The sequence below is a fragment of the Pelophylax lessonae genome (genome assembly GCF_965119305.1).
Source record: "Pelophylax lessonae genome assembly, chromosome: 2".
NCBI classification, from domain to species: Eukaryota; Metazoa; Chordata; class Amphibia; order Anura; family Ranidae; genus Pelophylax; species Pelophylax lessonae.
The window spans coordinates 324,370,641-324,391,725 of record NC_138769.1 but is presented as its reverse complement, the minus strand read 5'-3'; the positions used below and the strand labels follow the sequence as shown (position 1 = coordinate 324,391,725).

The window sequence follows — 21,085 nt, the reverse complement described above, 5'->3', positions numbered from 1 at the left end:
AATTGTTTGAGATTTTCCTCACCATCTGTCCATATGATGAAGATATCATCAATATAGCGATAATATCTGTATGGCTTATGTTGTATGCTGTTCAGGAATTTGTCGTCCAGATCAGCCATAAATAAGTTTGCATACTGGAGTGCCATTTTACTTCCCATAGCAGTACCCATACACTGGAGATAGATGTCATTATTGAAAGTGAAGTAGTTGTGTGTAAGAATGAATTTGATGAGCTGTGTGACATCCTCAGCACTGTATTTGTGGTTTGGTGAGGATGATAAGAATCTGTGACATGCAGCCAATCCATCCTTGTGAGGGATGTTACTATACAGCGATTCTACATCCATAGTGACTAGAAGTGTATTTGGTGGTAATTGTTGTATATTGTTTAGTTTGTTAAGAAAGTCAGTTGTGTCTTGAAGGAAACTCGCAGTATTAATGACTAATGGTTTTAAAATATTTTCTACAAGGCCTGAGATATGTCCGGTTAGTGTATTCATACCTGTTATGATGGGTCTGCCTGGATTTCCTGGCTTGTGAATCTTGGGCAGCATGTAGAAGTCCCAAATTTCTGGATTATCCGGAAAAGCATTGATAAGTTCTGAATGTAGGTGGGTTGGTGTAGTTTTAATGAGACCTTTTAATTGCTTAGTAAAATCCTGGGTTGGATCATAATCCAGTTTTTTATAGTAATTAGTATTTGCCAGCTGCATCTGGCCTTTTTGTATATATTTGTTTGTATCCATCACAACGACTGCTCCCCCTTTATCTGCTGGTTTGATGGTGATGGCCTGATTATTGCGCAAATCGTGTACAGCTCTTCGCTCCAGTGGTGAAAGGTTGTATAACATTTTCTTTTGCTGGGTGGATATCAGGGATGTAACTCCCAGTCTGAAGGTGTCAATATAGGTGTCCAGTTTGGGGTTGCGTCCTTGTGGAGGTGTGAAGTTGCTGTTCCTTTTCTTTTTGTCACCTTCTGTTGTCTTAGGATACCTTTCATTACTGTGAAAATATTCTTTGAGCCTTAGTCTCCTGAAGAATTCCTCCATATCTGACAATACCTGTAAATTATCGAATTTGGTGGTTGGGCAGAATGTGAGGCCTTTGGAGAGGACTGTTATTTCTGGTTCAGAAAGTTTATGATTTGACAAATTAATGATTCCAAGTTCCTCTGTTATACCCGCACTAATATGGCTACAATGACCTCAAGCTTTATGAGGATTACAATAGGATAAAGTTGTGTGGGAGAGTTTACTTCCACTTTAACCAAATGAAACAGAACATTGAACGTAAAAACTGCCTCTAAACATTATATCAATGACAATTATTCAACTAGGATTATTTGGCTAGGTAAAAAGCAATTTGGAAAGTGAGGTAAGCCATAACAACCAATCAGAAATCATCTTTTTTTCGATAGTTGTTTCTAGACCAAAGCAACTGGGACATGCGCCCTGGGCCTCCTGCCTGGCATCATAGGTCTAGACTTACTAGAGCTAGGAGGCATAAGGTAGTGGGACGTGATGACCTCTGCAATTTCTCTTTCAAGTAAGTAGCCACAAAACACTAATGATTATTATTATTATTTTTTTGCTAAATATATGTTTATTATTTTTCCCTCACTCTTTAACCACACAAAGATGGCGGCATGACGCTGCGTCTCAGCACGTTCCCAGCCCCTCCATCGCGCTGACATACGGAAGACAGGCAGTAACGATTTCGCTGTGCGCCGATCTGTGTAGAGACGATTACAGGACTGGGAGAGAGAGAGAGAGAGAGAGCTGAAGAGAAGCGAAGATGACGGGGAAGAGCGGGAAGGATAAAATGAAGGCGATGGAGGCGGAGATGGCTCTGTTTGACCAAGAAGTCCTAGGAGCGCCAGTCGCCCTGCCACCAGGAGACGCCGTCCCGCTGCCCATTCCGTTGGCCATACGGGCGGTAGCGACTGTACAGGGTGTTCCCACCGTGCCGACTGTTCCTGTTGGACGCCCCGTGATAGCCACAAACACCTACAGCCAGGTGCAGCAGAGTCTGTAGGCCAGAGCGGCTGTGGCGGCCAGCGTTGTGGGGCCCCTGATGGTTCCTCCGTTACCTTTTGTTGGACCAGCCATTCCGCTACTGAGGCCCCCGATAATGATGCCCAACTTTATTCCACATGCGTTACAGTGGCCAATCGAGCCCAGACCGTCCTTCATCCCGCACGTCCTGCAGCAGCAACGAGCATTGGGTCCTCGGCATCCAGGCATGCTTCCTCCGCAGCCCCTGATGTCTCATCCGATGCACGGCCCTCCTCCGATGATGCCGCCTCCACCGATGACAATCTGCCCCAGCCCTCCGCCAGCACCGGTGGGCCCTTTGCCCCTCCTGCTCATCCCGTGGTTCACTCATCTCCTAAACTTAACCCCACAGTCATCCAAGCAGCCCCCACAGTCTATACGGTTCCTCCAGTACGGAAAGTAGAGGAGGAAGTGCCAGAAGACAAGGACATGACATATGAGGAATCCGTGATTGGACCCAGCATGGCCGAAATTGAGCCTGTACAGCCAGAGGTGGTGCAGGAGCCGGTACAGGAGGATAAAAAGAAGTCCAAGCCTGAGACGATGAAACGGTGTATTCGAACGGCCGCCGGCACAAGCTGGGAAGATCAGAGCCTCCTGGAATGGGACACTGATGATTTTCGGATATTCTGCCGAGATCTGGGAAACAAGGTGAACGATGACATCCTAGCGCGGGCCTTCAGCCGCTACCCATCTTTCCTGAAAGCCAAGGTGATCCGAGACAAGAGGACGGGCAAAACCAAAGGCTATGGCTTCGTCAGCTTCAAAGATCCCAACGATTACGTCCGGGCCATGAGAGAGATGAATGGTAAATACATGGGCTCCCGTCCCATCAAACTTAGGAAGAGTATGTGGAAGGATCATAACATTGACGTGGTGCGCAAAAAACAGAAAGAAAAGAAGAAGCTTGGCCTGAGATAATCGTAGAGCACTTGTTTACTAGCAGACTCCCGGGAAAAGCCGAACAATTTAATATTAATACCTGCTTGCTGCTGGCAAGTCCAGTGCAGAGAGACGTGTACCCCCCTCCCCCCCTTTTTTTTTAACTTTTATTCTTAATCTGAACTTTGTGAACCAATTTAAGTTAATTTAAAGCCCAACTCCAGGCAATCAGTTATCAGCCACCTTTGCATTGCTCTTGTCCTCCTCATCTTTAAAAAAAAAAAAAAGTGTATTTACTTTGCTGCATTCTTGCAGGCCCAAGGTAGGTTCTACCCGGAGGGGGCATCAGCAAGCGTGCCCTTGTGTGCCCTCCAGCTGACATAGGCAGTCCATGCCTGTAACGCAGAAGAGATTGACTGCAGGTAATTGGGCAATGATGGGGGAACTCTATCCCCCCCCCCATTAACACTGCACCACCAGGGCAGCTGTCACTCTGCCATTGTTTACAGAAACCTTTGCCTGATACAAACTGTTCAGCTTCTAACAGCTCTCTGGGGAAAAATACTAAAACTCTGCTCCAGTCTGTCTCTTAAGATCCAGTTATTCCTCCAATGGGTGCTGCCATTGTGCTTTTTAGCACAGTAAAGCCAGTTCCAATTGGTTGCATTATTCATTGTGCCCAGCAGAGGGTGCCAGTTCCCATTGGTTGCATTATTCATTGTGCTCAGCAGAAGGCGCCAGTTCCCATTGGTTGCATTATTCATTGTGCCCAGCAGAGGGTGCCAGTTCCCATTGCTTGCATTATTCATTGTGCCCAGCAGAGGGTGCTGTGTGCTACATTTTTGTTTTTTCAGCCATCTGCCCATCCTAAAGAGCGAGTGTCCTGCAGCACCACCTACAGGCCCGATGAATTTATCACATCACTTTAAACAGTGTATGTAACATACAGTGCCTTGCGAAAGTATTTGGCCCCCTTGAACTTTTCGACCTTTTGCCACATTTCAGGCTTCAAATATAAAGATATAAAACTGTAATTTTTTGTGAAGAATCAACAACAAGTGGGACACAATCATGAAGTGGAACAAAATTTATTGGATATTTCAAACTTTTTTAACAAAAAAACTGAAAAGTTGGGCGTGCAAAATTATTCAGCCCCCTTAAGTTAATACTTTGTAGCGCCACCTTTTGCTGCGATTACAGCTGTAAGTCGCTTGGGGTATGTCTCTATCAGTTTTGCACATTGAGAGACTGCAATTTTTGCCCATTCCTCCTTGCAAAAAAGCTCAAGCTCAGTGAGGTTGGATGGAGAGCGTTTGTGAACAGCAGTTTTCAGTTCTTTCCACAGATTCTCGATTGGATTCAGTTCTGGACTTTGACTTGGCCATTCTAACACCTGGATGTGTCTATTTGTGAACCATTCCATTGTAGATTTTGCTTTATGTTTTGGATCATTGTCTTGTTGGAAGACAAATCTCCGTCCCAGTCTCAGGTCTTTTGCAGACTCCATCAGGTTTTCTTCCAGAATGGTCCTGTATTTGGCTCCATCCATCTTCCCATCAATTTTAACCATCTTCCCTGTCCCTGATGAAGAAAAGCAGGCCCAAATCATGATGCTGCCACCACCATGTTTGACAGTGGGGATGGTGTGTTCAGGGTGAGGAGATGTGTTGCTTTTACGCCAAACATAACATTTTGCATTGTTGCCAAAAAGTTCGATTTTGGTTTCATCTGACCAGAGCACCTTCTTCCACATGTTTGGTGTCTCCCAGATGGCTTGTGGCAAACTTTAAACAACACTTTTTGTGGGTATCTTTAAGAAATGGCTTTCTTCTTGCCACTCTTCCATAAAGGCCAGATTTGTGCAGTATATGACTGATTGTTGTCCTATGGACAGAGTCTCCCACCTCAGCTGTAGATCTCTGCAGTTCATCCAGAGTGATCATGGGCCTCTTGGCTGCATCTCTGATCAGCCTTCTCCTTGTATGAGCTGAAAGTTTAGAAGGACGGCCAGGTCTTTATAGATTTGCAGTGGTCTGATACTCCTTCCATTTCAATAATATCGCTTGCACAGTGCTCCTTGGGATGTTTAAAGCTTGGAAAATCTTTTTGTATCCAAATCCAGCTTTAAACTTCTCCACAACAGTATCTCGAACCTGCCTGGCGTGTTCCTTGTTCTTCATGATGCTCTCTGCGCTTTAAACGGACCTCTGAGACTATCACAGTGCAGGTGCATTGATACGGAGACTTGATTACACACAGGTGGATTATATTTATCATCATTAGTCATTTAGGTCAACATTGGATCATTCAGAGATCCTCACTGAACTTCTGGAGAGAGTTTGCTGCACTGAAAGTAAAGGGGCTGAATAATTTTGCACGCCCAATTTTTCAGTTTTTTATTTGTTAAAAAAGTTTGAGATATCCAATACATTTCGTTCCACTTCATGATAGTGTCCCACTTGTTGTTGATTCTTCACAAAAAAATTACAGTTTTATATTTTTATGTTTGAAGCCTGAAATGTGGCAAAAGGTCAAAAAGTTCAAGGGGGCCGAATACTTTCGCAAGGCACTGTATTAGTAAAGGGCTGATTTTTGAGGTTTGGGTTTTATTTTGCAATATACAATTCTCAAAGTTGTTTTTAAAAGTGTTTTCCCATTTAGCTGAATTCTTAGACTCCCTTCTTTTCTGTTGCGATCTGTGAGAGCCCTGTGTCTGATGGCTGATGTGACCTCATGTACAGTGTAAATAAAAACAATTGTGCTATTTTCAAAAAATAAAAAATATATGTTTATTTTCTGTTGACAGAAAAACATGTATACTAGAATTAGAAGTAGAGTTTAAAAAAAAAAAAAAAGAATCAGATTGAATCCTTTTTTACTGAATAAATAAAGTTGTCTGTAATACTTTTGCATTAGATTTATGAATAACCCAGAAAGTGCAGCCAGGTACTTGACCTCTATTGCATTTGACCAACCACTCCAAGCCTGTTGATTGGACAATAAAACACACTGTTCTCCTCCTGTTAGCACATGTGCATTCAGTATTACCTAATTCATTTATTTTTATGTTTCTACCTCTCCCACCAAATACTGCTGTGCAGGGAATTAAAAAGATTGTCAAGTGCAGAATATGTTATTTAAAATTAGGTAAACTAAGAACTATATAGACACTGCCACAAATACCTAATAAATAACAGCTAAGAAGCAGACCTGTATTGCCCTGTTTATGTTTTTTTCAAAGCAAAATCTATATGAACCAAAAAGCCTATTTTAACCTATCAATATGCTTTTTTAATTTGTAAGATGAAAACAGAGTACTTGGAGCATAGTTGGCGAGCAGTCATCCCACCCCACATCCCATCCCACAGGATGTCCTCCAGGATCCATGGGAACAATGCATATTGGCATTGGGGATGTTTTCTGTGTTCCAGCACCTGGCACTGACCCATACTAAACACTGGTACTTTCAGGTGGAATGGCATCGGATCTGCATCTGATCTGACCAGTAGTGATGTCGCGAACCTAAAATTCGCCGTTCGCGAACGGCGAACGCGAACATCGGCAAATGTTCGCGAACCGGCGAACCGGGCGAACCGCCATAGACTTCAATAGGCAGGCGAATTTTAAAACACACAGGGACTCTTTCTGGCCACAATAGTGATGGAAAAGTTGTTTCAAGGGGACTAACACCTGGACTGTGGCATGCCGGAGAGGGATCACGCAAAAAAAAGTTCTTAAAAATTATAATTTTTTGATAGAGAGCCAATTATTGGAAAAATTAAAAAAAAATAAAAAAATTCTTTGGATTTAGCATCTGGGGGGTCTAAAAAGTGTACCTGTGAAGTTTCAGCTCTGTAGCATGTCCAGAACCCCTAAAAAACAGCATTTTCATTATATTTTCAGTAATACGGCTTCTCTGCGGCTGGCTTTTTCTCTTGCAGGCATTTATCGGGCATTTTTTTAGGCAGGCATGTCATTTTTTGTATTTAGTGTCTGGGGGGTCTAAAAAGTGTACCTGTCAAGTTTCAGCTCTGTAGCATGTCCAGAACCCCTAAAAAACAGCATTTTTCTTATATTTTCAGGAATACGGCTTCTCTGCGGCTGGCTTTTTCTCTTGCAGGCATTTAGCGGGCATTTTTTTAGGCAGGCATGTCATTTTTTGTATTTAGTGTCTGGGGGGTCTAAAAAGTGTACCTGTCAAGTTTCAGCTCTGTAGCATGTCCAGAACCCCTAAAAAACAGCATTTTTCTTATATTTTCAGGAATACGGCTTCTCTGCGGTTGGCTTTTTTTCTTGCAGGCATTTAGCGGGCATTTTTTTAGGCAGGCATGTCATTTTTTGTATTTAGTGTCTGGGGGGTCTAAAAAGTGTACCTGTCAAGTTTCAGCTCTGTAGCATGTCCAGAACCCCTAAAAAACAGCATTTTTCTTATATTTTCAGGAATACGGCTTCTCTGCGGCTGGCTTTTTCTCTTGCAGGCATTTAGCGGGCATTTTTTTAGGCAGGCATGTCATTTTTTGTATTTAGTGTCTGGGGGGTCTAAAAAGTGTACCTGTCAAGTTTCAGCTCTGTAGCATGTCCAGAACCCCTAAAAAACAGCATTTTTCTTATATTTTCAGGAATACGGCTTCTCTGCGGCTGGCTTTTTCTCTTGCAGGCATATATATCAGTGGTGGGTGGGCAGTGGCACAGTACACTCTCTGTGGACCTGACAGCAGTCACTGGCACCCAGGCAACTGCAATTTAAAAAATATATATATATTTTTTTACTTTGCAAGCTACTGTGCCACTTTATATATCAGTGGTGGGTGGGCAGTGGCACAGTACACTCTCTGTGGACCTGACAGCAGTCACTGGCACCCAGGCAACTGCAATTTAAAAAATATATATATATTTTTTTACTTTGCAAGCTGCTGTGCCACTTTATATATCAGTGGTGGGTGGGCAGTGGCACAGTACACTCTCTGTGGACCTGACAGCAGTCACTGGCACCCAGGCAACTGCAATTTAAAAAAATATATATTTTTTTTTACTTTGCAAGCTGCTGTGCCACCTTATATATCAGTGGTGGGTGGGCAGTGGCACAGTACACTCTCTGTGGACCTGACAGCAGTCACTGGCACCCAGGCAACTGCAATTTTAAAAAATATATATTTTATTTTACTTTGCAAGCTGCTGTGCCACCTTATATATCAGTGGTGGGTGGGCAGTGGCACAGTACACTCTCTGTGGACCTGACAGCAGTCACTGGCACCCAGGCAACTGCAATTTTAAAAAAATATATTTTATTTTACTTTGCAAGCTGCTGTGCCACCTTATATATCAGTGGTGGGTGGGCAGTGGCACAGTACACTCTCTGTGGACCTGACAGCAGTCACTGGCACCCAGGCAACTGCAATTAAAAAATATATATATATTTTTTTACTTTGCAAGCTGCTGTGCCACCTTATATATCAGTGGTGGGTGGGCACACAGTGGCACTGCAGTGGGCACAGTACACTCTGTGGACCTGACAGTAACTGGCAGCCCAGGCAACTGCAATAATAAAAAATATTTTTTTTTTTTCAATTTATTGCAACAAGATGCTGTGCCACCGTATATATATCAGTGGTGGGCAGTGCACTGCAGTGGGTACAGTGCACTCTGTGGACCTGACACAGCACTCACTGCAATTATGACAGAGGAAAAAAAAAAATATTTTTTAAAATGCAAGGTACTGTGCCTGTGCCACCCGAAATGAGTGTGGTGTGCACACAGTACAGTCTGTGGTAGGTCTGTGGCCTCTCACACACAGCGGGCAGGCAACTGCAGTGTACAATAGATATATATAGATATATATATATATATAAAGAAAAAACTCTATTACCTTACCAGCCCTTAAAAGGGCTTTTGGGGACACTATATATATATATATATATATATATATGTATATATATATAAATAAAAAAAATCCTCAATTACCAGCCCTTAAAAGGGCTTTTGGGGGACACTAGATAGATATAGATATATATATATATATAAGAAGAAACAACTCAATTACCAGCCCTTAAAAGGGCTTTTGGGGACGCTAGGTATATATATATATATATATATATATATATATATAAAAAAAAAAAAAAAACACAAATACCAGCCCTTAGAAGGGCTTTTTGGGGTGCTGATATTACAGCAGTAGTGGACCAAGAACACTGCAAGACCAGGAACACTGACTAACTGTCCCTAGCTTAACAGCAGCAGCAGCAGCAGCTCTCCCTACTCTCACTACACACACTGCTTCAGAATGATCTAAGATGGATGCTGCCCTTGCTTATTTATAGGAGGTGGGAGGGTGTGGGAGGGAGGTACGCTGATTGGCTGGAAATGTGTCTGCTGACTGTAAAGTCAGGGTCAAAGTTTGCCTCAATGATGTCTTATGGGGGGCGGACCGAACATCGCATATGTTCGCCGGCAGCGGCGAACGCGAACATGCTAAGTTCGCCGGGAACTGTTCGCCGGCGAACAGTTCTATACATCTCTACTGACCAGGTGAAGATCTGTGCCTAATATATGTTCCATGTTGTAGATAAATATATTATTATTATATTATTATTAGTATATTAATTCATAGGGTGCAGAAACTGTGGCATTCCTTTGACAAATTGCAATCTGCACTTTTACAGTTTCTGGCATACATCCTATAGGTGCATTATGTTGTTTATTGGCCTCATGTTAAAAAAGATGTCTAACCAGAAGACAAAAAAAGCTTGTTAAGTCCCCCAGGAGACCTTGTGCACATAGCACTTGTCCCTGTCTAAGTCTGTGCAGATGTTCCTGAGCCGGATTGTTGGATACCTTACCCCGCCTCCTGCCACCGCTATATGACTCACTAAACAATGAACTATTGACTCTTTTAATGAAAAATGGGCTGTTGTTGGATCTGGTAATATGTGGCTTAGTTATAGTTTTTACACACCATACAGATGTTCAAGTCATGTTTCTGCCACTTACATCTTAGTTTCACAGACTATGAGCCTCCCACTCCTAAATAAGAAATAAAAAAGAACGTAATGTTAAAAAGACCACAAACAAAGGGCAGCTCTGCCTGTGTCAGGAACAAGTGGCACAACCAAAGCCAGCATGCAGCCAGCCTTTGTCCTTTGATTTCCCCCCCACAGCTATGGCTCCAGTTTAGTGGAATAAAGTCACCAGATAGATAAAAATTATTGCAGATATGGCAAACAGTGGAACAAAATAAAGGCGGGTGCTTTAGAGTCAACATCTGCTGTGGAGAATTGTGTGATCCACGTAAAGGACAGCTTTGCTTTTTTAATCAACAAGTCTGAAATGCCATCTTCTTAGGAGGATGGACAGACTTTTCACATTAGGTGTTCCCCCTTCAGCAATGCCTACAGGCCAGTGGATCCAGCCACCATCAGGAGATAGGGAAAGGAAGGCCTTTCCTATGCTACCTTGGAGTGGGTCACTTTGTAACTATTCTTGGATGATGGCATTCTCACTTTGGATGGGGGGGAGATGAAACATCCCCCTTGAACCCCCCAAAATGTCTTCCTTCTTCACAGCACCAGCAGCACAATCCTGCTACTTCTCACAAGCAGTACCCCAACCCCCATTGCTCCTTTTCTGCCTCCTGATCCCTATGGCTCACAGGGAGTAATTCTGTAGGACAAGGATCTTGCTGGTCGTGAAACAATAGGATGTTTTCCTCTTCATCAGATTTCTGTTTCTACAGTGGGTATGCTATTACACCTTGCAGCGTGTACTCCAAAATAGTAAGCCTCAATGTGGCATGCTGTTCTGGTCACCTTAGACCTGGCCCATACTGGTGTGGCTTCAGCCATTGTCAGGTAGGCAAGTGTAGCCTGACAAGTAGAGAGAACTCTCACCTGATGGGAGCCCGAGGTAGCAGAGCTGGATGCCGGATGGACACTAAGGTAAGTACTCTGACAAGGACACAGGTTCCCCTGAGGTGCGGAGTCTAAGTGCTAGCTGGTTTTCACCAGGGCCCCTGATGGTGGGGATGGACTACGTTGCAAGCTAGCACCAGGTAATGGTCCCCAGGATCACCCAGCCAGGCAGAGCACAGGTTCCGGTCCAGAAGCGGAGAAGCAGACAAGTATAACCGAGAGAGTAGTCAGACGAGCCAAAGGTCAGGGCGGGCAGCAAGTAGCAAGGGCAAGAGGAAGCCGGGTCAAATAATCAGGAACAACGGGTACACAGGAATACAGGATCACAAGAAGAGCTGAAGATAACACAGCAATTAACTGGAGTGACTGCTGAGTTTAACTATGCCGATTGGCGCCAAGATAATTAGTGTGTGCATGCGCACTGGCGAATTAATGAATGCGCATGCGCACAATGGCGAACCTGCGTACGCCAATTGCGTACGCTAAGAGCGTTCACACATGCGCATTGGTGAACGTGTGTTCCTGGCGGGAAGGTTGCCAATGCGCCTGCGCCGGTTAGCAAATATCTGACAGCCATCTCTCAGCCTACCTGTCCCTGGAGAGCCTCCAGAGTGTATGGCCCAGTATGACTCCTGTCTCCCAGGCATACCAGCTGCAAAGCAGCATTGCAGCATTTTGCATGCAACATAGTATAGGCTCTGGGGCACTTGGGGGGGGGGGGGGGACTAGTGGTTCTGACTAGTGTCTGCCCCTGACTTCCCCAATGGGTTGGAGGAAAGAAAATCACATCATCATCATCACAGACAGTGCTGACAGGGGAATCCCTCCAACAGTGAGTTTGCATGTAATATCCGGCAGGCTGGTTGTACCCAAGTTGATTGATCAATCATCTTAGGTACATTAAGGTGTACGTTTAGTAACCGGTGTTAAATGGGTGTTAAGTGGTGTTAGGCCTTATCACAGAGAATCAGGGTGGTAATTCGACGTGTTTAGTAAACCGTGTTAACTAAGGTAGGAACCAAATATCACCTCTCTTCACCTTACGGTGTTGTCTCTGTGATAACCATGGGCGTCCGCAAGGCAGGGCAAGGGAGGGCGAGTGCCCCCCCCCCCCCCTGGAATCCTGCATATCACAATTCTATTTGCCTTAGCAGCGCACGAGCGCGGCGCTGATCCGCCCGCCCGCCGGCCGGCTCTGGCTCCCTCCTCTCTCCGTACTCGGCCTCTGTCCTCTGCTGCCCTTCCGACAGCTGCAGGGGGCGGGGCGGGCTGGGGATTCCCGATTCCCTGCTGGCTGCTGCTGATGTCAGTCAGCTCAGCAAAAGGCGGAGGAGAGAGGAGCCTCGTCAGCGTGCGTGACTGGAGAGGAGGCGGGAGAGGCAGCGCTGTGGCCGGGAATCGGAGTGAGTGAGAGTCACCTGACCTGACCTGACCTGCTGTGACCTGGCTGTGTGACCTGCTGTGCCTGCTCTGACATGACAGTCTCAAAAAGTCTGATGCCCACGAGTCAACGTGTGTGACCAGTGACCACCTGAGCGCCGGTGAAGACAGAGAGAGAGAAGTGAAAGTGAGTCTTCTTGTCTCTTCACTGACAATCAATTACATTTAAATACTGTCATACCGCAATTGGGGGCAATGCTGTGGCTGGCACTCTGCAATTGGGGGCAATGCTGTGGCTGGCACTCTGCAATGATTGGGGGCAATGCTGTGGCTGGCACTCTGCAATGATTGGGGGCAATGCTGTGGCTGGCACTCTGCAATCATTAGGGGCAATGCTGTGGCTGGCACTCTGCAATCATTGGGGGCAATGATGGGGCTGGCACTCTGCAATGATTGGGGGCAATGCTGTGGCTGGCACTCTGCAATCATTAGGGGCAATGCTGTGGCTGGCACTCTGCAATCATTGGGCATTGGGGGCAATGCTGTGGCTGGCACTCTGCAAACATTAGGGGCAATGCTGTGGCTGGCACTCTGCAATCATTGGGGGCAATGCTGTGGCTGGCACTCTGCAATCATTGGGGGCAATGCTGTGGCTGGCACTCTGCAATCATTGGGGGCAATGCTGTGGCTGGCACTCTGCAATGATTGGGGGCAATGCTGTGGCTGGCACTCTGCAATCATTGAGGGCAATGCTGTGGCTGGCACTCTGCAATCATTGGGGGCAATGCTGTGGCTGGCACTCTGCAATCATTGGGGGCAATGCTGTGGCTGGCACTCTGCAATCATTGGGGGCAATGCTGTGGTCACTGTGCATTGAAAGGGGGCACGCTGGTCTCTCTGCATTGAAAGGGGGGCACGCTGGTCACTGTGCATTGAAAGGGGGGCACGCAGCGCTGGTCACTGTGCATTGAAAGGGGGCACGCTGGTCTCTCTGCATTGAAAGGGGGGCACACTGGTCACTGTGCATTGAAAGGGGGCACGCTGGTCTCTCTGCATTGAAAGGGGGGCACACTGGTCACTGTGCATTGAAAGGGGGCACGCTGGTCTCTCTGCATTGAAAGGGGAGCACGCTGGTCACTGTGCATTGAAAGGGGGGCACGCTGGTCACTGTGCATTGAAAGGGGGCACGCTGGTCATTCTGCTGGGAAAGTCGGAACTGGTTACTAAAATTTTTGAATCCCACCACTGACTACAGGTACCAGGCTACCAGCTGCAAGCACCAGGGATCCTGTCTGCTCAGCCTATAGAGCCACAGATCTCCCTTTGTACTGCACACATAAGACATTAGACATCTACTGCTGTTATATAATACCATGATGAGCAGATCTGTACAGCCTGTGCACTACAAGTACCAACTTCACATGGGGTCCTCCTGTCTGCTTTGCTTATGGAGTCACTAATCTCTAATTGTAAAACAGACATATGACATCTAATATTATAGTAATTAGATCTATACAGCCTGGGGGGGACTACAAGTACCAGCTGCGCCTGGGATCCTGTTTGCTGAACCTATAGTGTCACAGATCTCAAATTTCTCTACATAAATACTACATCTACTGCTGTTATAATGAGTAGATCTATCTATACAGCCTGGAGGACGATAAGTAGTACCAGCTGTATTTACTAATAGGATCGAAGGGGCGAAGCACGGGTGACCTTAAAATGATGCCCCCCCCCCCTGAAAAAGTTCTGCGGATGCCCGTGGTGATAACTACAGTGTTAGTATAGGAATATACCTGTTTAGTAACCCGTGTTAGCTCAGAAGAGTCTTAAAACCAGTGTAAACTTGGTGTTAAATCTCCTGAATTTAACACCTAGTCAGACCAGGTGTTAAGGCCTTTTTTTCAGTGTAGAAGAGGAATTTCACTGCTCATTGTGGTCAGTAAGTGCTTCAGGACAACACTATTGTAGACTGCAGGGTATGAGTTCATCTAGAACCCTGTGTCTGCAGCACTCACATATCATCATATTTAATGGCAGAGCAGAGTAGACATCTGTGGAGAGCAGTAGACCTCAATGACAGTAGACCTCAATGACAGAGAGGTGGATATTTCTTACTGCATGAGACCACTATCTTAAGCCAAGTTATACATGGATCGAAATTTGGCTGGTCCAGCACGGACCAATTGAAATTCCATCAATGTATGGGCAGGCTGGTTGTACAGAAGTTGATTGGTAGATGGACGTTTGTACAACCAGCCTATCGGGGTTTTCCCCGATCAATTAGTGCCGCCAGGTATAGCCTGCAGTACTGATCAGTATTCTGACAGAAGGGAAGTATTCCTGTGGTCAGAACACAATAGTTCAGTGGAAATGATTCCCCCGTCCACATAAATGGAATGTGTGAATGGGTGAATCAAGTCCTTTTTTTGTATAACTCGGTGGTTGAAAAAAAAAAGAAAAAAAAAGATGAATGCATGCCTTAGCATGTCTGATGCTTGGCAGCTGACACATAGGATTGATATGTACTTTTTCTAAGGGCCGATTCACACCACGCCAGCACATGAATCCCACAGAAATGCACTGTGAGTTCCTGTGCAATCAAAAGGCATGCAAAATGCATTCCATTTGCGATCTGCAGTGGATGTCAATAGAAAGGTAATGACACCCCAAATGCAGATTGAAAATGTAGTGCGTTTGACTGCACTGGATCGCATAGTACTTTTGTACCATGCGATCTGGTTACAGTGCGGTTTACAAAAGTAGTGCATGCACTACTTTTAATGCAGTGTAGTGCGATTTTAGCCCATTCAGGGCCGGTTCATACTATGCCTAAACATGCATCGCACAGAAATGAGCTGTGCATTCCTGTGCAATTTACATGTGGTTCTATGCAGTGCGATTTCAGCCAATTCGTTTTGAATGGGCTAAAATCACACCATGCTGCACCAAAAGTAGTGCATTCACTACTTTTTAAACCGCACTGTAATCCAATCTTTTGTACCATGCAGTCCAGTGCGGGCAGGTGTGGGAAAAGGCAATGCATTTGTAACTTGCGTTTGGGGTGTCATTAACTTTCTATTGACACCCACTGCAAATCGCAAATGGAGTACATTTTGCATGCAGTCTTTATCACATAGGAATGCATAGTATATTTCTGTGCGATTCACGTGTGGCATTGTGTGAACCAGCCCTAAAAGAAAAAAAGAAATGTGTCTGGAAATGAATGCATTAAGCTAAGGTGGGAGGGATGGCAGGGTAATATTAAAATTTTTTTTTTATTATTTTAATAAAGGTGTGTATAGGTTTTAAATGTGTGTTTTTTTTTTTTTTTTTAATTTGCTATATTTTATCCCCATAACTCAGTTCTAAGGATTAACTTATGATCCTTTAGGGTGGAGGATGGTAGAAGAATAGTAGTTTAAAAAAATAATATATGTAAATTTATACTTTAGAATATTAGTCAGGGTGTGTATGTGCTTTTACATGTGTTTATTTTTTATTTTTCAACAGCTCTGAGAAATAATCAATGTTCCTTTGCTGTGGATCATAGGTTTTCACACACAGGATGGCTGCTGTGCAGGTAGTTAAGCCTTCCCCGCATTCCTTTTACTCTAACACAGTGCTAACACGCTGCTAGCTAACACCGCTTATCACCGACGTGGAGTCAACACAACAGCCTCAAAGCAGGTGTAAAAATCGGCGGTGTTAGAGCGTTTTAGGAGAACGGTGATAATGCAAGAATTAACACCGGTTACTAAACGTACACCTTAGCCTGCCCATACATGGTTGGCATCAGTTTGGTATATTTGTTTGGCATATACATAAAATATTAATCCAGTTAAAAATCATGTAGGCTGATAACTTACTGTGCTTTTTGCCTCTACAGACTGTTATCAGTTAGCATTGTTCCTAGCTGCCTGAGTGGGCTACAAAACACATCTTCCTATATTATGCATTAGAGAGGGAGGTTTTATGTAGTCCAGACAAACTCTTTGTCCTAGGGTGACAATGCTGCTCCTCCTAGATACAGTATGGTTGTCACCCTAGGACAGGAAGTGTGCTCCTGGCAAGATCATCAGTTTAAAATAAATAAAAAGAAAGTCTGAAAAAAAGAAAGCTAATTCAGCCACCGCATCTAAGGAGAGGTAAGCAGCAACACATGACTGCTGAGGCGCATAGGTCAGGAAACAAAGTTATCGTAATGACCCAACACCCCCTTGCCCCCTCCCCATATAAAAAAACACGCTTACCACAATTAAGTTGGAAAGGGCAAGGCCACAGCTTTTATTTATTTTCCAATAATAAACCAGAACACATCTAGACCAGTGCCAGTCACAGTTGTACTGTGAGCACTCTTAGTCATTAACATAACTTCCAAAAAGGGGTAAGGGGGAAGGGGCTGTCCTTACCATCAGTGCTTGACAGACAGCTTACCCCCCAATTTACAAACAATGGCGTAACTCATTACCGGAACTTTAGCGCTTGCAAGGTCAAAACCGCCACGAAAGCTGTGACAGACCGACCGAAATGAAAAGGTGGGGGGTTGGTTTAGCTCTTCACTGCTATTCTTCTCAAAAAGGACCCAGAATTCCTTGGGAAGGTCCTCTTAACTGAGCTCAGACCCATCCCCAAGGCTCCGTCCAATCCATTTGACTCATATATCTTCCTGCTTGGTCCCAACTCCTGGCCATGCCCCCATCCGTCAAGGCTCTCTTTCCCTACAGGGGTCAAGAGGCCTTCATTCAATTTGTTTGTTTTTTGGTTTAAATACACTTTAGGTAAAGCTCCAATCCTATGTCAATTATTTTCCCAAGTTCCTTTTGATGTTATATGTAAATGAAAGATCTACTTTTCAAATATATTCATTGATATTTGAAAGATGATCAATATTATATGTGTATTCTTAACAAAGGTTTGCTTGCTGACAGTCAGTGAGATCATTTCTAAAAGCCTGTAGCTACTACCATGCAATCAATGTTTTTGCCATAGAAATTGCAGAATTCATTATTTTAAGTTAAAAAAAAAAACTAGAGTACTTGAGTTTGTTGGCTGCAGTCCATACTGTGTAGAAGTGAATCAACGGGCTTCTTCAGTTTCTATAGACACAAGCAACATTGTATTCTGGGTAAATAATAACAGCTTGCCCCTTGCTAAATTCCAAGGACACTTGTGTTTCTAAAGACTTGTCCATTATATTTTGCTACAATATATTCTACCCAAGGTTTTTTAGCTTCTGGTTTAATTGGCTAAGAATTGTTCACTGTGAAAACCTGAAATAATTTGTAGGCATGTTCAAAAGTCAGGTCATGTTACGCTTGCAATGCCCTCATTTTTCATAGTGTTCATACCGCCAGATACTGCTAGTGAAGAACACACCTTTTTAATATGAATTTTCATGCTTTTACAGTTCCATGCACTCACCAAGGTAGGCAGTCAGAAACAATTAGCTACAACGCGCTGAAAAACATAGCGCGCTGTTTACAGATACAAATTGCAGGAGATTTTCAGTGTCATGCTACGGTCATGGTTTTATTTGTATTCCTAGTTCAAGTGCCTTGAAAACAATTCTAGAGCATATATACTACCCTTACGTGAAGATCTTTTAGGGCTTAGATTGGGGTGTCCATAGTATCCAGCAGTTTAGTTGTAAGTCCCAGTGAAAGCAGAAGACGTAAAAATTCATAAATGCGTAAGAAAGCATAAAAATGTACTGGTGGTACATGAATAACTGTTCCTCTAGTCAGCCCATGCTGCCTGGGTAGTGTGCAGAGGTGTCAAGGTCTAATATTCTTTTTTCTTCCAAACACTAATTTATAAGGGAAAATTAAGATTGTCATTAAGTGCAGAGATGTTGCTAACATGCTGTATTAGAATGCAATATTATCACCATTGATATGTATATCTAAACATAATATCAGGCTTCAGGGGGTAAAAAAAATTCAGCCCTGCTGTTCATTTTTCCTTTTCTTTTGATGTCCTTCTTCTTCAGCATGCCAACTGTTGGAGATTTTGTGGTCTTTGGTTGAACTCCCCCAAAACCTAGGGCTAATACCCCTGATTTCTATCAAAGTGAATGCTTACAGTCTATTGTGAATACGTATGAATACATATAAATAATGTTTACAGCATGGTGTTCCTTTTCCCTTTACATATATGAATTATTAAACATTTTTCTGCACAGTTTGATCTGCTGTCAGCAAAGCTACTCTGCAATTACCATGTACCAAATGCGCTTTGATCAATTGCTGATTATTATGCTTTGTATGAACAGCATATGGGTGACTATGCACTGAAGGAAGATTTCTACCTGTTTTTGAACTCACTGGAACCCAAAGCAATTGTCAGCATAGCTCAGATGATACTGAATAGTTGAATACTCTAGGGATGAACTTCAGGTTTGGTCAACCATGAGCTTGACCTGAACTCTAGCTGTTTGCAGTTTGGGGACAAAGGAAATAAAAAATGGGCTTGTTCACCAACATAGCAACCTTTACCAATCATGCACATTCTTTCCGCAGAACTGTGGTCAAGTGGCTTGGAACTTGGAAGGACAGATCATTGGGGGTTTTCTAATGTTCCAGGCCCCTTCCTTTAAAAGTCAGAGTTCCCAGGAGCCTTTATTCAGTGTATATTGGGATAGATACAGTATGTAGAAGTTAAGGAAAGCTCACAGCAAGAAGGGAAGGTTAAATATTCATGCTCAATGCAACATGCTGAAAAAAGTTTCTCTATATCTTTACATGCAGTCACAAACACACAGTGTGTTGTACAGTTGTATGGCAAATTATGGAGAGATTTGAGAGTGCAACAGAGACAGTTAAGGTGGCCAGACACAACTCAAATCTTGACAGACTTCTGTGATCTTGAGCTGTGGGTGGCTCTGCCAACTCTACCTAGCTTCACAAAGGAGCCAGGCTTAAAAAAAGTTGGCCTAACATAGACTGCAGTCTATCAGCTGCAGTCACTGCTCAGGTATTCTGATGGCCGTGGCTTCTGGCTTTCAGAATACAACAGTCAGCAGTGGGATATTTGTCCATCCATGCTGGGCTGAAAGGAGAAGTCCCTTATCTGTGTAGCCAGCTTTAGATTCTGGTGCTGATAACTGGAAGAAAACGTATCTCTATTTTTGCGTGTAAAGCCACCCTGCACTAAGCAGGAATGACTATCTAAATTAAGTTTGCTGTATTATAAACAGCCTAATGACACAAAGTTTTTAATAAAAGCAAATAGGGGACAGGTCAATAGAATGAAAATGAAGAGTGAACCAACTTACCAGTTTGGGTGTGGTCTAAGTAATGCCTCGTACACACGCAACGATTGTTGGCCGTGAATTTTCAGCCAACGTCCAATCGGCGATTGTCGGCTTGTTAGTATGATGCTTCCGACAACCGACTGCGACTTTTCGGCCGAACAAAATCTGGTATGCATGCTATAAAATTTTTGTCGGCCGTCAACAGAACGGCCGATTGTTCGTCAGTCAGTACAGATTTCGGCAGACAAAAATCTGATGAGCAAGACTGGGCATGCTCAGAGAAGAAAAAACACACGGAAAGTAAACCAGCACATGACATCACTTCTGAAGTTGGTTTTTGTTGGCCAACAAAAGTCCAGTGCAAGTCTAGAGCACATTTCAACCAACACAACAACACTGGACAAAAGACGGCCGATCGGTCGGCCAATAATCGTTGCGTGTGTACGAGGCTTTACTGAAAAATATTCCATCAAAAAGTAAAAAACTCACCACAACAAAAAAAACGTGGTAAGAAAGGGGTTACCTTAAGCCCAGGTTCACACTGAGGCTGTTTTGAAATCGTCCGAGTTCAGCTGAACTCGCACGATTTAAAGCCGGCATTTCAGTCCAACTTTCGGGGGCGATTTTGCAGAAATCTGTGCTGGTTCTTGCACAGATGTCTATGGAAATCACCCCCGAAGTCGGCAAAAGTAATACAGAAACTACTTTTGAGAATCGGTTTGGCGCCGCATAGTCAGCGTCACACCAATTTGGACAGCGCAATTGTTGGTAATTGGCTCTGATTTGACATGCGATTTGACATGTCAAATCAAACTAATGTGAACATGGGCTAAAGACATAACTTAACTCATCTATGCATTTAGCAAAATTGTAATATTTTTTAACAAAGCTAATATGTAGACTTTACTCAATTCGTCTTGTCCTTCATCTTCGTCCTCCCCTAAACAACGCTAACAGTGTTGCTGTTGTTTAATCCCCTCAGTATTGGGTCATAGCCAGAAGATGGCTACAGCACAGCTCTCTTGTTCTGGAAGGGAGCCCATGGACAAACAAAGAAACACGTTTTTTTTCAAAATTTGTGGTCTTTTTTCAAAATTTGTGGTCTTTTTTACTTGTTTGTTTAGCAAAAAAATAAAAAAAAAGCCAGTGGTGATTAAATACCACCAAAAAAAGTATGTAAGTCTATGTATCTAAAAAAGATTAATTACATTTCATATGGGTACAGTGTTGCATCACCGTGCAATTGTCATTCAAAGTGCGATAGATCTAAAAGCTGAAAATTGGCCTTGACAGGAAGGGGGTGAAAGTGCCCAGTATTGAAGTGGTTAAGCCTGCTGCCAGTAGGTGTCACTGGTACCTCTCAACCTCTCAATGATCAAGATCAAAACAAACCTTAATGTTTGATTTAGTTTTAGTTATAGTCTTTTGACTAAAATCCCGTTTTAGTCCCATTTTAGTCATCTGCAATTGTTTTAGTTTTAGTTGTACTTTAGTCGACTAAAATCTTCAGTACATTTTAGTTCAATAAAATAATTTTAGTCAACTAAAATTGAATGTGTTTAGTTAAATTGTAATGTATTATTTAAGCATTTCTATATCATTTCCAAACT

At 43.6% G+C, this 21,085-nt stretch overlaps 1 long non-coding RNA gene and 1 pseudogene across 2 annotated transcripts in view; both read left to right on the top strand.

Moving 5' to 3' along the window:
• Positions 1–21,085, top strand: part of LOC309546218 — a 1,099,142-nt gene that overhangs the window by 318,441 nt on the left and 759,616 nt on the right. The window contains exon 2 of the long non-coding RNA XR_014224927.1: positions 4,706–4,742. This is a non-coding gene — a long non-coding RNA (uncharacterized lncRNA). The remainder of the gene's footprint in view (positions 1–4,705; positions 4,743–21,085) is intronic.
• Positions 1,763–2,975, top strand: LOC309547373 (RNA-binding protein 42-like; annotated as a pseudogene). Its single transcript has one exon. The product of its transcript is annotated as an RNA-binding protein 42-like (transcript).